This window comes from Prionailurus viverrinus, chromosome B2, assembly GCF_022837055.1.
Source record: "Prionailurus viverrinus isolate Anna chromosome B2, UM_Priviv_1.0, whole genome shotgun sequence".
In the NCBI taxonomy this organism is placed as follows: Eukaryota; Metazoa; Chordata; class Mammalia; order Carnivora; family Felidae; genus Prionailurus; species Prionailurus viverrinus.
The window spans coordinates 40682406-40699436 of NC_062565.1; the positions used below are offsets into that span (position 1 = coordinate 40682406).

Here is a 17031-nt window from a genome sequence, read left to right on the forward strand (position 1 = left end):
TGAGGATCAGGCACTCCAGTTCCAAACTTCCAAGTGGAGATGTCTCATAGGCAGCTGGATATATGGGTCAGGAGTTTAGGGGAGACATCTGAGCTGGAGATATAAATTTGGAAGTTATCAGCCTATCTATGGTATTTAAAGTCACAAGGCTGATGACTTCATCTGGAAAGTGGTTTAGATTGTAAAAAAAGAGAAGAGGTTTAAGCCCTGAGCCCCAGGGATTTCATCATTTAGAAGCAGGGACGATGAAGAGGAACCAGCAAACAAGACTGAAACAGAGCAACCCAAAATACAGGAAGAAAACCAGATGAGTTTGTGTCTTCAAAGCCAACTGAAGGAAGTTATTAAGGTATGAAAAGTCCATAGATGGGTTAAACAGAAGTTTAGATTCACATGAAGATGAAAGTAACAGAGAGATAGAAAGATGGAAAATTAAAAAGGGTGAGTACGAGAAATGGAGGATAGAGTAAAGACATTCAACATGTATTTAGTGAATGTACCTGAAGGAAAGAATAGAGAATGCAAAACGGCAATATTTAAAGAAAATATCTAAGAATTTTCTATAATTAAATTTAGAGAGACATTGGTGTTGCAGATCAGGTTCCCAGGGAGGAAGATTGGGACAGAGATTGGTGAGGCAGGAGGCTTATGATGGACTACTTTTGGGATCAATACCAGTGGAAGGCATGAAAACAGGACCAGGCAGAGAGAGAAGCTGCAATGGAGTCTCAACAAAGACTTCACTCAGCTTCATGGGAAGGATAACCAACGGTCCTGGTTTGTCCGGGATCAAGGAATTTCCCAGGATGTAAACTTGAGGGGTTTCAGATACACGAGTCCCTGGCAAACCTGGATGAGTTGATCATTCTACCACGGGAACAGGGAAACTGAGATGGACCTTTAGAATTGTTCCATGTTGAGACAAGAGGGCTGCCTCTTTATACCCCTGCATCAACCAATCATTGGATGCAGGCTGTACTCAAGAAGGGGTGTGAAGTTGTGGGTGAAGCAGCACTATTCAGCTGAGGGCAATTCCCAGAGAGAGGCTGACACTGAATGTTGTCTGTTAGAAGCACCTCCAGCTTCTAGTATCCGGAGGATTAGATCCTTCAGTCCTGAAGAGGGATCCAGGTGATACAGGACAGTGTCAAACACAGTAAGTCTTTCTAACTGAGTAGCACACTGGGTCTTGAACAGAATAAATAAATACAAATCCATACCTAGACACATCATCACACCTGCAGAACAATATAGACAAAGAAGAGATAAATCCAACCAAATTGGAAAGACAGATTGTCTACAAAAGAACAATAACTACTGAGAGCAGACTTCTCATCAGCAATGACAAATGCCAAAAGAAAACGAAACAATATCTTCAGTGTAGAGAAGGAAAGTAATTGTCAACCCAGAATTCTATATTTAGCTAAATCATGTTTCTAGACTGAGTACAAAATAAAATAAAGACATTTTCAGACAGGCAAAAGGACTTCACTTGACAGAGTTCACGTCTCACGGCCCCTCAGTGAAAGAACTCCTAAAGAACATTCTCCAGTAAGATGGTAGTTGAAGGGATGGGATGCAAAAAGCAGTGGTGAATAAGAGATTCTTAACCGTAGAGAATAAACTGAGGATTGATGGAGGGATGTGCACGGGGGATGGGTTAGATGGGTGATGGGTATTGAAGAGGGCACTTGTTGTGATGAGCATTGGGTGTTATATGTAAGTAACGAATCACTAAATTCTCCTGAAACAAAACAAACCAAAAAGGGCATCACATTAAAATAATTAATTTTCTTAAAAAAAAAAAAAAAAGAAGAAGGAGAAGCAGTGGTGAACAAACAGGTAGACTGGTAATCTAAACTGTAACAAACATTGACCATTAAAAGTTACTAATTTGGAGGGGGCGCCTGGGTGGCTCAGTCCGTTAAGCGTCCTCCTCTTGATTTCAGCTCAACCGTGATCAAGCCCTATGTCAGGCTTTATGCTGACAGTGTGGAACCTCTTTGGGATTCTCTCTCTTCCCTGTCTGTCTGCCCGTCCTTCTCTCTCTCTCTCTCTCTCTCTCTCTCTCTCTCTCTCTCAAAATAAACAAACTTTAAAAAAAATTACTAATTTGTGTGGGGAGGTTTAGAAACAAGATGGAAATACATTTTAGGCAGCAGTAATATGGAATGCAGGGGAGGAGAGAAAGGAATTAAATCATTATAAGACCTTGCATTTTTTTGGAAGATAGTGATACCAATTAATTTTGTAATTTATTATGTCAAAAATGCATATTAAAATGCTAAGTGTAACTCTTAAAAGAATAAAAAATAGAATACATAATTTCCAAACTCGTAGAAATAAAAAGGGGGACCATAAGAAACACTTTATTAATACAATAAAAACAATGTAGAGAAAGAAAAAACTCAATAAAGGAAAAGCACAAAAAGAGGACAGAGACATAAATCCAAATAGATCTCTAGTCCCAATAAATTTAAACAAACCCAGCTGTTAAAAGACAAACATTCTCAGACAAGGAGATAAAATCCAACCACTATGTTCTTTTTAAAGAGACAAATATGGGACATAAAGATATAAGATGTTCAAAGTAAATGGATGGCAGTGTACAAGGGAGGCAAATACTATAGGAAGGATGGCTGGTGTGGCAATACCAATATCAGGCAAAAAAACATTACTAGAAATTAATTAGACGTCAGCTTCCAGCAAAGATGGAGTAACAAGACCCAGATTGACCCTCTCACCTGAAACAACTAAAAAACTACTTGAAACAGTGATTTTTTTCACACTCTGGACATCAAGCAGCACAGATAGGGATCCCTGAAAGAAGAAACAAATTTGGTGAGCTGTACGGTTGCTTCGCTCGAGAGCCTGGAGAGTTCCCAGGACACAGCACAGGCAGGTGGAAACCAGGAAGACCTGTGGTCTCCCTGAGTTGAAGTGGTAAGTCTGGGAGTCTGAAGGAGGGAGGCAAAGCTGCTGCAATTTGCAGGCACAGTACTGGACAGGAGAGAATTGCACACAGAAAGACAGTTTCAGAGATCTGCACAGAATCCCCCTCAGGTCTTCAGCTGAGTGCTCATCAGCACAGGAGTGTGGGGAAGCTACCTGAAGCCAGAGAAGAAATGACCCAAAAGGAGCAGAGAGAGCAATGCAGGGAGATGACACAGGGGTAGGAATAGTTGGGTTCCCATGGACAAAGTGGAAAACCTTGTAATTCACGGGACATTGAGTAATCAGGATACTGCACTTTTCTCAGTGGAGAAAAACCAGCCCTAGACTGAAGACTACTGGAGTCCCACAAAGCAAAGCTTAAAAATAAAAAATACTTAAAAGGATCAACTGTTTCCTAGTAATTTAACTGTGTCCCAGAACAAAGCTCGAGAACATTTACAGAAACACAAAACATCCAGCATCTAACAAAGTAAACTACACAATGTCTGGAAACTAATCAAAACTTACTTGACTCGCAGAGAAGCAGGAAACAACGATCCATAATGAGGAGAAAAGTCAATTAATAGAAACACACCATCCAGAAACAGCACAGATGACAGAATTAGCAGATAAGGACACTAAGCTACTGTAACTATATCCCGTTAAGTTCCAGAAGGTGAAGGAAAGATTGAGCATGTTAAGTAGAGACATGAGTGTTATTAAAAAGACCCAAATTGGGGCGCCTGGGTGGCGCAGTCGGTTAAGCTTCCGACTTCAGCCAGGTCACGATCTCGCGGTCCGTGAGTTCGAGCCCCGCGTCAGGCTCTGGGCTGATGGCTCAGAGCCTGGAGCCTGTTTCCGATTCTGTGTCTCCCTCTCTCTGACCCTCCCCCGTTCATGCTCTGTCTCTCTCTGTCCCAAAAATAAATAAAAACGTTAAAAAAAAAAATTAAAAAAAAAAAAAAGACCCAAATTGGGGTGCCTGGGTGGCTCAGTCGGTTAAGCGGCCGACTTCAGCTCAGGTCATGATCTCACGATCCGTGAGTTCGAGCCCCGTGTCAGGCTCTGTGCTGACAGCTCAGAGCCTGGAGCCTGTTTCAGATTCTGTGTCTCCCTCTCTCTGACCCTCCCCCGTTCATGCTCTGTCTCTCTCTGTCTCAAAAATAAATAAACGTTAAAAAAAATAATAAAAAAAAAAAAGAAAGAAAAAAAAAGACCCAAATTGAACCTCTAGAGATGAAATCTACAATATCTGGGATAAATTTCACTACATGGTGTGAACAGCAGATTGGCCCCTGCAGGAGATAGAGGAGAGTTCATTAGGAGGTTATAAAAATCCTGAACAACTATGCACCTAACAATGGAAACTCAAAGCATATTAAACAAAAATTGACAGATCTAAAGGAGGATTTGATGACTTCATGACCATGGTGAGAGAGTTTAGCATTGCTTTATCAAAACCTGATAGGCAAAGCTTTAAATTAAAACAATAGCAAAGTACAAATTAAAAATATATATTCAAAGTAAAAACAAATTGGCATTGCAGGTCATATATTCTCATGTATTGAGACACCTGTCATCTGTAAGTTCCCTGAGGGGTAGGATTCAGGATTGGCTTCTCAGGGCCTAGCATGGGGCCTGATAGATTTCAGTTTATCAATACATAAATATTTATTATTCTATCATTTTAATTCTAAATAACGTAGCTAAGGGGTACCTGGGTGGCTCAGTCAGTTAAGCCTCTGATTCCTGGTTTTGGCTCAGGCAATGATTTCATGGTTCATGAGTTGGAGCCCCATATTGGACTCTATGCTAACAGTGCAGAGCCTGCTTGGATTCTCCCTCTCTCTCTTTTCCTCTCTCTGCCCCTCTCCTGCTCATGCTTTCTCTCTCTCTCCTCCCTCTCTCTCTCTCAAAGTAAATAAACAACACTTTAAAAAATAAATAAATGATGGGGCGCCTGGGTGGCGCAGTCGGTTAAGCATCCGACTTCAGCCAGGTCATGATCTCGCGGTCCGTGAGTTCGAGCCCCGCGTCAGGCTCTGGGCTGATGGCTCGGAGCCTGGAGCCTGTTTCCGGTTCTGTGTCTCCCTCTCTCTCTGCCCCTCCCCCGTTCATGCTCTGTCTCTCTCTGTCCCAAAAATAAATAAAAAAACGTTGAAAAAAAAATTTTTTTAATAAATAAATGAATAAAGGAGCTAAAACAAATTACCTTGAATTAATGGATATATACAAAACTGCACGTAACAGCAGATAGAACATGCATGCTTTTTTCAAAACCATATGAAGCATTTCACTGTGTGAAAGTCAACCACAGAGTAACCATTAGACAATGAACACTGTGCTATCATGCTATTGCAGGAGAGTCAAACTGTTTTCCGGCCATGTAAATAATGAATTCAGATACTTTTGATGGTTCTTGGAAATATAGTTATGAACGCTGTTTTGTTTTCTGGGAAGTTGAGGAGGGGGCTATATTTCCCTCTCCCCTTTCTTCATGCTGACAAGCTACTATCACTTTTTAATCAGAACACAGATCCTAAGAAGTGGGTTAAACCTCATGAGAGAAAATAAGAATTCAGATCAAGTGTCTGTGCTGATCTTCACCTTATTGATAAGAGGAATATAAGAATATTAACTCTAGGGGCATCTGGGTGGCTCAGTCAGTTGAGCGTCTGATTCTTGAGTTCAGCTCAGCTGATGATCCCAAGATCTTGGGATCAAGCCCTGCATTGGGCTCTGTTCTGAGTGTGGAGCCTGCTTAAGATTCTCTCTCTTTCCCCATCAGTCCCTCTACCCCACTTGTTCTCTTTAAAGTAAAAAATAATAAATAATAAATAAAATAAAATAAAATAAAATATTATTAAAAATAATAGTAACCATAATATTAGTCTATATTAATTGTATAATAAACTGACATTCCGTTTGCATTTTGTACATTGGTCCTATAAACTCCCCCAACCAGAAGCCCATTAAAGTGTCATCATAGTTAGCTATCTGCGTTGATTTAGCCTTATCTTATGATAGTCAGGAGTCTGGTGCCCAAAGTGGTCAAAACAGAATAGACATCAGTCTTATAGAAAATTGTCTTTTAAAAAAAGCACCTTTGGGGTGCCTGGTTGGCTCAGTTGGTAGAGTTTGTGACTCTTGATGTCAGTGTAGTGAGTTTGAACCCCACATTGGGTGTAGAGATTACTTAGAAATAAAATCTTAAAAAATAAAATTTTAAAACTCCCCCTTTATTGAGATATAATTCATACCATACATTTCACCCATTTAAAGTGTATAATTCATGATGGGTATTGAGGAGGGCACCTTTTGGGATGAGCACTGGGTGTTGTATGGAAACCAATTTGACAATAAATTTCATATATTGAAAAAAAAAGTGTATAATTCAATGTTTTTAGTCTATTCACAGTTTGAAATCATCTGAGTGATTTTGGAATATTTTCATTACCACAGAAACAAATTCTGTACCCACTAGCAGTCATTTTTCATTGTTCTCCAGCCCTAAGCTACCGCTAATCTACTCCCTGCCTCTATAGATTTGCCTCTTCTGGACATTTCATATAAATAGAATCCTACAATTTGTGGTCTTTGTGACTGCCTTCTTTCATTTACCATAACATTTTCAAGGTTCATTCATGTTGTAGCACGTATCAGTACTTCATTCCTTTTTATTGCCAAATAACACTCCACTGTATAGATAATACCACATGTTATTTATCCATTCATCACTTGATGGACAGTTGGGTTGATTCTGCTTTTCAGCTATTATGATTAATGTTGCTATGAGCAATCCTGTACAAGTTTTTGTGGGGACATATGTTTTCACTGCTCCTGAGTATATGGTAATGGAATGGCTGGATCATATGCTAACTCTGTGAGGGACTGCCAGACTATGTTCCGAAGCAGCTGCACCATTTTGCATTCCACCAGGAGTGCAGAAGGGTTTCGATTTCTCCACATACCTGTCAACACCTGCTATTATCTGTCTTTGTGATTCTAGCCATCATAATGGGTGTAAAGTGCTATTTCACTGTGGTCTGAAACTTATTTATGATTGGGTATTCTGCAAGACAAATAAATGTTGTTAATTATTTTGCTATAATATGCATTGTTGGTAACCTTGTTTACCCACAAAAAATAGGTTTGACATATGAAAATGGAAAGTGTTTGGTTATCTATTATTATGTGACAAACCACCCCACAACTTAGGGGCTTAAAATAACAACCATTTTGGGGCACCTGGGTGGCTCAGTTGGTAGAGAGTCTGACTCTTGATTTCAGCCCAGGTCATGATCCCAGAGTCATGGGATTGAGCCCTGCATTGGGCTCCATGCTGAGCGTGGAGCCTGCTTGAGATTCTCTCACTCTGTCTCTCTCTCTCTGTCTCTCTCTCTCTCTCTTTCTCTGCCCCTCTCCCCTGCTCGTGCTCTCTCTCTCTTAAAAAAAAATAAATAACAATTATTTTATTATCTCTAATGATTCTGTAGGTTGACTAGGCTCAGGTGGGTGATTCTTCTGCTCTTGGTGATATCGGCTGGTGCTACAGTCACCTGGGGGCTCCAATGCACAGGAACATCCAAGATAAGCTCATCTACATGTCTGGCACCTTCTCAGAGATGGTTGGCAGGCTGAATGGACTCAGATGGGATACTTGGGCAGCTGGGATTCTTTCTCTCTCCACATTGTCTCATAGTCTTTCTCTCTGAACATTCCATTTCTAGCAGAATAGTTGGCCTTCATACATGTTAGCACAGAGCTCCCAAACGTCCAAAGTGGAAATTTTTAGACTTTTCTAAAGTTTGGGCCTAGAATTGGCACAGCATCACCTCCACCATACTATACTGATTGAAGGCAATCTGGGGCAGACTAGATTCCCAGGCATGGGTCCTGAGAGGAGAGACCCTTGGGGGCCATCTCTGGAGTCTAACTACTGCAAAAATAATTGTTTCCTCAGGAAATAACAACAACAAATTTTCTAATTTACTAATATTACTGTTAAATGCTTTCAATTTTTAAGACATTGCAGGCATCTATCATTGAGGACCTTTTGGGAAGCAGGAAAGAACTTGGTTTCACAAGAAACCATCAATACTCTAAGAAAACATCCTCCCCACCCCACCCTCCAGATTTCTTGTTTTCTCAAGTGTAAAGAAGATATAAAAAGGATCATTCTTGGGGCTCCTAGGTGGCTCAGTCAGTTAAGCATCTGACTCTTGATTTCAGCTCAGGTCACAATCTCACGTTTTGTGAGATCAAGCCCCAAGTCAGGCTCCATGCTGACAGCAGGGAGCCTGCTTGGGATTCTCTCTCTCTCTCTTTCTCCTCCCCAACTCATGCACATGCATGAGCCACCCCCCCCTTCAAAAATAAATAAATAAACATTTTTTTAAAAAGGATCATTCTTAGAAGCTAGAGGCACCTGGGTGGCTCAGTCAGTTGCACATCCAACCCTTGATTTCAGCTCAGGTCATGATCTCACAGTTTGCAAGATCGAGCCCAACCTTGGGCTCTGCACTGACAGTGCAGAGTCTACTTAGGATTCTCTCTCTCCCTCTCTCTCTCTGCTCCTCCCCGACATGCATGCACTCTCACTCTCTTTCTGTCACTCTCAAAATAAATAAGCAAGAGAAACTAAAGAAAAAAAGACCTCAAAGGCAGCTAAGAAAAGTTTTTCCATATATGGAAATTTTGGGGTCATTCCCATTTTCAAAGCACACCTTCTTCTAATGCTTTTGAAAGATAGAAAGAGTCTACCCACCATTCCACATGTTGTATTATTTCTGGATGTGTATGTTTGTATTTCCCAACACAGTTCATCTTCTCCCATGTGCCCCACTTTGAAGAGAGAGAAGTAGAGGCTCCATGCGGCAGAATTTTGGACCCCAGTCCTAGAAAACACACCTGAAGATGTTTCGCATTTTACATTTGAAAGAACCTTGCCAGCACCCAATCCTAAGGTAAGTTGGGGTTTAATATTTTAGAGGCACTCATTCAACACTGAGTGCTGTTCAACAGTGCTGCTGACTCCTGGAGAAGTAGGAAGCACTCATCCCCAGGAGCGTTCATAAAGAGCTGGGTCACCTGTCAGGAAGGCTGTTGCAAGGATTTGGGGAAGTTGGAAAAACCCTAACAAATTCCAGGTCTTATTATTTTAAACCTGTTAAGTGTGGGCAAAGCACTGCCCACTAATGAAACGCTCCATTTCTGAAGTCAGATCTGGGTTTATCACCTGAATTCACCATTTACCAGCTGTATGACTACTGGGTGGGTTATTTAAACTGTCAGCCTGTTTTCTCATCTGTATAATAGGGATAATAATATTACCTACGTTTAAGGTATGGGTTCTGCAGCTGATTCAGAAGGCATGCAGGTGCTCCAGGCTTGGACCAGGACCTTCACTTACAAAGTCACAGACTCCTCTGAGAATCTAATGAGAGCTTTGGATCCTCCATATTCCCCCAAACAGTGTTCATATAATGAAAATATTGCTGTAAGTTCACAGGATTCACAGACACCCCCCTCCCAAGTTGCTCATCCGTGGTTCTACTAAGGAGTTTCAAGTCTGGCTGTAGACTAAACCCAACAGCAAGAAGCCCACAAAGAAAAGGAAGTGACTCCTTCTTGTGAAAACCATAGCAACTCTGAAGGCGAACACGCACTGTGCCTTCGAGAACCTCGCTCTAGCTCTGACGTCTGCAAGTGTAATCTTCTGAGACTGAGTTGCTCTACAGAAATTTCCCTCTCTTTTGTGGTTTTAAGAAACATCTTGGGAGAAATAAAATCTAATAGGCAACACATGACCACGTTACCTTCAATACTGTATTCATCTTTCGACAATCTAAATAATTTTTTGAGAAGTTCTTGGAGGAAAACCCAATTTTATTTTTTCCAGAATCTTTCCTGGATCTTCACTCTCTGTTCTTCCACATACAGACTAGAAGGCAGGAATAGATGGAGAAGCTGAACTTGAAGGCCAAGTCTATCATTTAAGAGGAGGAAGGGAACTTTGCAAATTTTTGGTATCTCGCTCAAGCCCTGAACTGAGCATCATCTAGAGGCTTTCCAACCTATAAGCATTTATTGGATGGTGTAGCAGTTGGAAACTCTGAGTGTCCACTGCATAAGGGGACCCAGTCCTATGGCAGATGAGGAGAAATACCAGATAACCCATCTCAGGACTAGAGAGAGCTACTCTTCTAAGTCTATACTCTCCCAGGAGGGGGTCAATAGGGTCTCTGCGTGGATGAAGAAACATAATATCTTCTGAGTATATTCTTATTATTATTATTAACGATTGATTTTTCTCAGGAAGTAAATGGATGACATATCTTATATTTGAATAAAGAGTTTTTATGTCCCTTACCTTATTGTACACATCTCTCATGTTGTTTTAAGCTCGAGTTTAATTTTTAAAAATTCATTAATCAATCTTGTTTAACCTTGCTTAAACTTCTTGCCTAATTCTCCTTTACATTAAGGGATTAAAGACAAAAAAGACATAGCCAAGTGATGACTCACTCCTCTTTCTATGCTGATCCCCAAAGGCAGATAGATGAGACTATCCCAGGAATGAATGAAACACGCAAGTCTAAACTGAAAAGTAAATCATCTGAGTCTCAGTCTATTTATTCTAACTTCCCCTTTCTTTCATGGCACAAAAATTAGTCTTAAAAGGTTTGCAACTGCTATTCACCACTGCACCTTCCACAGAATAATCTTGATGAAGCTGACATTAGTAACTCACTGCCACAAACAATCTGCTTTGAGTTGCTTCCCTAACAGTGGGGATGGGCCACACTGAGTCATCCACACTCTCCCCCAGGCCCTTAAGAATCCAGGAGATTATTTTCTTGACAATTGGCCAGGATTAACAATGCAGAGGCTGTGACCGTGGGGGCGGAACCAAGGGCCGGGCAGGCTATGGACCTTGGGGCCCAGAGCAGTAGTAGGCTGAGGAGGCTGGAAGGAGAGGCTGAGTCTCAGACTGGTTGGATGGAACCTGATGAGGTCAACTTACTCTACAGAACCCAGAAATGGTGCCCTGGTCACATTGGCGGGCCTCTGTGTTGCCCTTACCTACTTCCTGTTTCTGCTCAAACTGCTGAAGTGTATCGTGATGTGGCAGGGCTCGAAGGGTCCCTGCTCTGGGCCACCTGTGTTTTGCTCCTTCTGAATTAAACCTGGAAAGTGTCTCCTTTTCCACCACATTCATACAAACATCAGCCCCATATGTGGGAGAATAAAGTAGGAGCTTCCTATATGTCAAGATTTAAGGGTGCTAGATAAAGCCCCAATCCTTAAGGAGAACTGCCACATGATTTAACATTCCCACAGAACACCCTCCTTTGAGTTAAGGCATTGAATTTGGCTGCTAAAAAGCAAATGGGGTTTGGGTAGTCTCACAACTAAACCTATTCTTTGCCATTAATGCCTTTCAAATTCATTAATCAGATCTACCCACTGGGACCTTTGAACCTTGAAAATAGCACTCTGGACTGGTTACTGGCAGCTTAGAGCCCAAATTTTCAAATTCAGAATCCTCCATATGTTTGCCAATGATAATTTCAGCCACCGCGTTGAAACTGTGTGTAGAAAGTGTGGAATTATGATGACATCGAACATGAAATAGACGACGTTTGCAACCCACATTCCTCAGCTGGTTCAGTGGCCGCGTTCTTCATGTTGTAAGAAGGCAAAAGCCAAACCAACATTGGGGGGAAATGTTTATACCGTGTGACCTCCCAACAATCCAAACCAGGAAAGGAAAGTGAGAGAGGTTACAAAGAAGCCGATTTACTAGCAGATTACCAATAAAGAAGTTCACGCCTTTCTATAGTAGTTCTCCCCCTCCCTTCCCTGTGGGGGAAACATTCCGAGACCCCCAGTGGATGCCTGAAACTGGATAGTTCCAAACCCTATACATACGAGGTTTCTTCTATATGCACATACCTATAGTAAAGTTTAGTTTCTAAATTAAGCATAATAAGAGATTAACAACAATAACTAATAATAAAATAGAATAATTATATCCATGTACTATAATAAAAGTTATGTGAATGTGGACTCTTTCTCTCTCTCTAAATATTGTATTGTACTCACCTTTCTCCTTCTTGTGATAACTTGAGATGATAAAATGCCTACGTATGAGATGAAATGAAGAGGGGGCGCCTGGGTGGCTCAGTCGGTTAGGCATCCGGCTCTTGGTTTCAGCTCAGGTCATGATCTCGTGGTGTCGTGAGTTCGAGCCCCACGTTGAGTTCTGTGCTGGCATTGAGGAGCCTGCTTCAGATTTTTCTCTCTGTTCCTCTCTCTCTCCGCCCCTCCCGCACTTGTGCTGTCTCCGTCTTTCTTAAATAAATAAATAAACCTTAAAAAGAAAAGAAAAGAAAAGAAGAAATGAAGAGAGTGACATAGGTACATAGGTATTTTGATGTAGCCTTAAGATACCATAGGTGAGGAGGAGAGTCTCCTCTTTCCAGACCACGGTTGACATCAGGTAATAGAAACCATGCAAATGGAAACTGCGATGAGGGAGACTGCTGTTCATGCTTCCCAGGCAGGCCTGGCTTTCTGGATTCACTTGTGTCCAGGCCAGGGGTTGGCAACCTGCTCTGTGGAGTGCAGATGTGTGTTCTGGTCTGTTCCCCCAGCCATATATAAGCCAAACAGGACCACCTCTGTCCCACCAGGGATGGAGGGTGGCATTTTGGAGGGTAAGTTCAAAATAGGAGAGTATTACCAAGACCATTTGATATCACAACTAGACCACATTCTCCAATCCACTTTTGTAATGAAGCCAACATTTTAGTCTCCAAAAATTACTTTAATAAAATTTAAATAATATCTAAAAACTATCCTAAGAATTCAAGTGGGAAGAAGAGATGTACTCTTCTGTCATCACCCTGCATCTAGAGTGGCTGTTGCTTCCATCTAGTTTTCAAGGAACACATGAGGGTATTTCTGACTCAGCCTTTACCGACAGCCTCACCCAGGCTATGAGATTACTCGTGTGTGTGTGTGTGTGTGTGTGTGTGTGTGTGTGTGTGTGGGCTGGGTCTGTCACTTCTCCATACTCTCAAGAAAAAGTGCCCTCCATACCTCCTAGAACAGTGAATATACAGAGTCCTGATACCTACTAAACAAATGTTTTCTATGTTAGATACCAGGAGGGATATTGAGGTTACAAAATAAAAGAAAATGCATGAATTCTTTGGAGGATCTCACAAACAAGTCACGTTGAAGACTGGGACAGAAGTACATGCAAGGGGTTGTGGACACGTAGAGGAGGGGATCTTTAACTCTTCATAGGGAAGGAAGGGCTTCTAAGAGAATATATTTTCTGGCTTCAAGGAATACAATATCCAATGACAGTGGTATTTACTCTTTAAGTAAACATGTTTATCATCTCATGTGACAAGAACTATGGAGACCAGAAAGTGCAGGGTAGGTCTGGATGTCATTAAGAACCAGGTTCCTTTCGTCCTGGCCGTGGGAAAAGAAGCATTGGCTTACTTTAAATCTTCTGCATTGTGGATTTAATATGAAGGCTCCATTCTTACATTCATCATTTCTGATCCGGCAGTTCTGGATTTCTCCAGTGATTAAAATATATTACGGGTTTTAAAAATTATTTTATTCATTATTTATTATTTATTTTTTATTATTTTAATAACACTCTCAGGCCAGATATGTGTCTTTTATTTATGCTACGTGCATGAAGAAACTTTCGGTTCTGCAGTGGTGACTGAACACCCCGTTTGTCTCAAGCATTGGTGAGTATGCCTTACGACAATCATTTTGGAGTATAGGGATCATTTCTTTCCCACTCTAATAAAAATGCCAAACTAGGTCAACTTCAGTTGCCTTTTAAATGTTTTAGGGAGGGGGCACCTCAGTGGCTTAGTCAGTTAAGCATCTGACTCTTGATTTCGACTCAGGTCATGATTTCATGGTTTATGAGATCAAATCCCTTGTAGGACTCCATGCTGGTATCACTGAATCTGCTTGAGATTCTCTCTCTCCCTCTCTTTCTACACCTCCCCTGCTCTCTCTCTCTCTCTCTCTGTCAAAATAAATAAACTGAAAACAAATAAATGTTTTAGGGAGAAAAAGCAAAGTTGCAATATATTAAAACTGCATTTGTTTGATTACACAAGAGTAACACATGTACATTTTAGAAGCTATAGGCAATAAAGGAGGTTGTATAAGCCAGAGGTGTGAAGAGGGACAAATGGGGCACCCTAGAGTTGTACAGTGTACATCCTATGAGACTGTATATGGCAACCTATTTCTGAACACATAGTACCTAAGTGAAAAACTTCCCCATGATTCTACCTTTTAGCAACAATATTAATATTTTTCTAAGTTTCCTTCCAGTCTTTCTTCTAGATACATTGTGTTTTTAAATGATATTATAATGTACACTTACTTTATGAACCTCCTTCACTTAACAATTAATTATTAACTTTTAAATTTAAATATTCCTAAAAAACATCATTCTCAATTGCACCATACTTTATTATTTCATTTAACAACGCTTACACAGTTGACCCTTGAACAACGTGGTGGTTAGGGGCACCAACGCCCCTGTGCAATCGAAAATCCACATATAACTTTTGACTTCCCAAAAACTACTAATAGCCTACTGTTGACAAGAATCCTTACCAACAACATAAACAACACATGTTTTGTATATGTATTGTATTCTGTATTCTTACTATCAAGTAAGCTAGAGAAAAGAAAATGTTATTTAAAAAACTCGTATGGAAGAGAAAATACATTTACAGTACTGTATTTATCAAAACAAAAAATCCGCATGTAAAGTGGACAAGGGCAGTTCAAACCCATGTGGCTTGAGAGTCAACTGTGTAGTATTTTCTACATGCCAGTCACTATCCTAAACTCATTAAAAATACTAACTCATATAATCCTGCACAGATATCTTTGTTTGCCTCTCCAGACACCTCTACCCTCTTCTACCTGCTCTGTGTCCCAGAAGGCCAACCTGCTGAGACTATGTCAATGAGCTTCGGTACCCTCTTACTTCTCTTGGGTTTGGCCAGTGACACGTTGCGGTAGATTGGATTGCCATTCCCAACTCCTCTCTCTCCCTCTCTTCCTATGTTAGCATTTGCCATGTGAGTGTGCCTTCTAGTAGAGTATATGGAATAGAAATATTTCTACTCCATTTATTTTAGGCTCAGTCATGTGACATGCTTTAGCCAATGAAATGGTTGTAGACGTGGGGTGAACAGAGGCCTGAAACGGACTTGCCTGTCTGGTTTGGCCTCTTGACTGCTGGTCCCAGAATAAAAGGCCCTTAAAGCTGACCAGAATCCAACCAATCCAAAGCCTGAAGCAGAGCCACCCAGTCAACCTGGGAGTGAGAAAAACAAATGTTTACAGTTGGTAGCCACTGAGATTACAAGTTGTTTTTACGCAGCACTACTGCAGCAATGGGAGACTAATCCCAGATGTGTCAGAAGGACCCTGGAGAGTGAGGTCAAGGTATTTATGAAGGCTCAGTGCGCTTTCATTAAAAGGCACTGCTCCTCCTAGAATCGATCTGTTCCTCCCTCTCCTTCTCTCTCTTCTTTCTCTCTCCAGGTTCCCATAACTGCCCAATGACTCCCTACCTTACTAGACCAGGGTACCGCACTATCCTTGGTGATTTCCCTACAAGCTGCCCCCATGTCTGTAAAAAGTCCCATTGTTAAATTCTCCGCAAATTACCCAATCTCAGTGTGTCATCAGTTTCCTGTGTGGACTCTAACTGATAAATATCCACATAATTCTCCTATGAAGTAGGTACTATTGCTACCCCCATCTTACTGATGACACTGAAACTCACACCTTGAACCTGGTCAGGCAGCGAGTGAGTGACAGATTAGAGTTGAATCCAGGCAGGCTGGATTCATGCTGACTTCATCTGCAGCTAGAGGACCATCTAATGGGCCTAGCGTAGTTTATTTATCTAGCTCCCTATTGTTAGACATTTAGATGGTGTTTGTATGTTTGCCATCAGGTTTTTTTGTTTGCTTGTTTTTTGCCTTTTCTGTTATAAATACTGCCATTGTGAGCAGTCTCTGCGTAAATATTTGCTCATTTTCAGGGTCAAGAGCATTTCTAAAAGTGAAATTGTTGTATTGAAGAACAACAATTCTCTGTTCCCCAACCCTTTGGTTTTTTTTAATTATTTCTTTTTGACTATACAAATGACCAGATTCAGGGCACCTGGATGGCTCAGTTGGTTGGGCTTCCGACTTCAGCTCAGGTCACGATCTTGAGGTAAATGAGTTCAAGCTCCACATCAGGCTCTGTGCTGACGGCTCAGAGCCTGGAGCCTGCTTTGGATTCTGTGTCTCCCTTCTCTCTGCTCCTCCCCTGTGCACACTCTGTCTCTGTCTCAAAAATAAATAAACATAAAAAAAAATTTCTTTTTAATGACCAGATTCGATTAACAAAATTCAAGCATTACAGAAGTATATATTGTAGGACATGAACAACCCTGTAACTTCGCACCCTCAGAAAACAAGTGATCCAGGATTTGTTAGGTTTCATTTAATAACAATTAATAGTAACTATTCATTTTTCTTATTGGAAAACCAATAAATATGTTCTGTGGAAATACAGAAAAGGAGAAGGAAAAGGAAAAGAATCATTTGTAATGCACAATTCATGCTGCATGTGTGTGTGTGTGTGCATAAACAAACACAGGACCATATTGTGAATATAACCTAGTAACATGCATTTTTCACTTTGCAGTATACATTGTCACAAATGTTTCTCATGTCATTGTCACTCATGTGACATGTCATCTCATGTCATGTCACTACAGTATCAGCTGTGTAGTACCTATCTTTTAAAACAAATTTTTTAAAACATTTATTCTTTTTTGAGAGACAGAGAAAGGCAGAGCATAAGCAGGGGAGAGAAGAGACAGAGGGAGACACAGAATCCAAAGCAGGCTCCAGGCTCTGAGCTGTCAGCACAGAGCCCAATGCGGGGCTCGAACCCACGAACCGTGAGATCATGACCTGAGCCAAAGTCAGATGCTCAACCAACTGAGCCACCCAGGCGCCCCTGTAT

General features: G+C 41.0%; 1 long non-coding RNA gene across 1 annotated transcript; it reads left to right on the forward strand.

Annotated features, from left to right (window-relative positions):
- The first annotated feature begins 228 nt into the window (after positions 1 to 228).
- Positions 229 to 10260, forward strand: LOC125166331 (uncharacterized). Its single transcript, XR_007152432.1, has 3 exons — positions 229 to 349; positions 8756 to 8900; positions 9279 to 10260. It is a non-coding gene; the product is annotated as an uncharacterized LOC125166331 (long non-coding RNA).
- The last annotated feature ends 6771 nt before the right edge of the window (positions 10261 to 17031 follow it).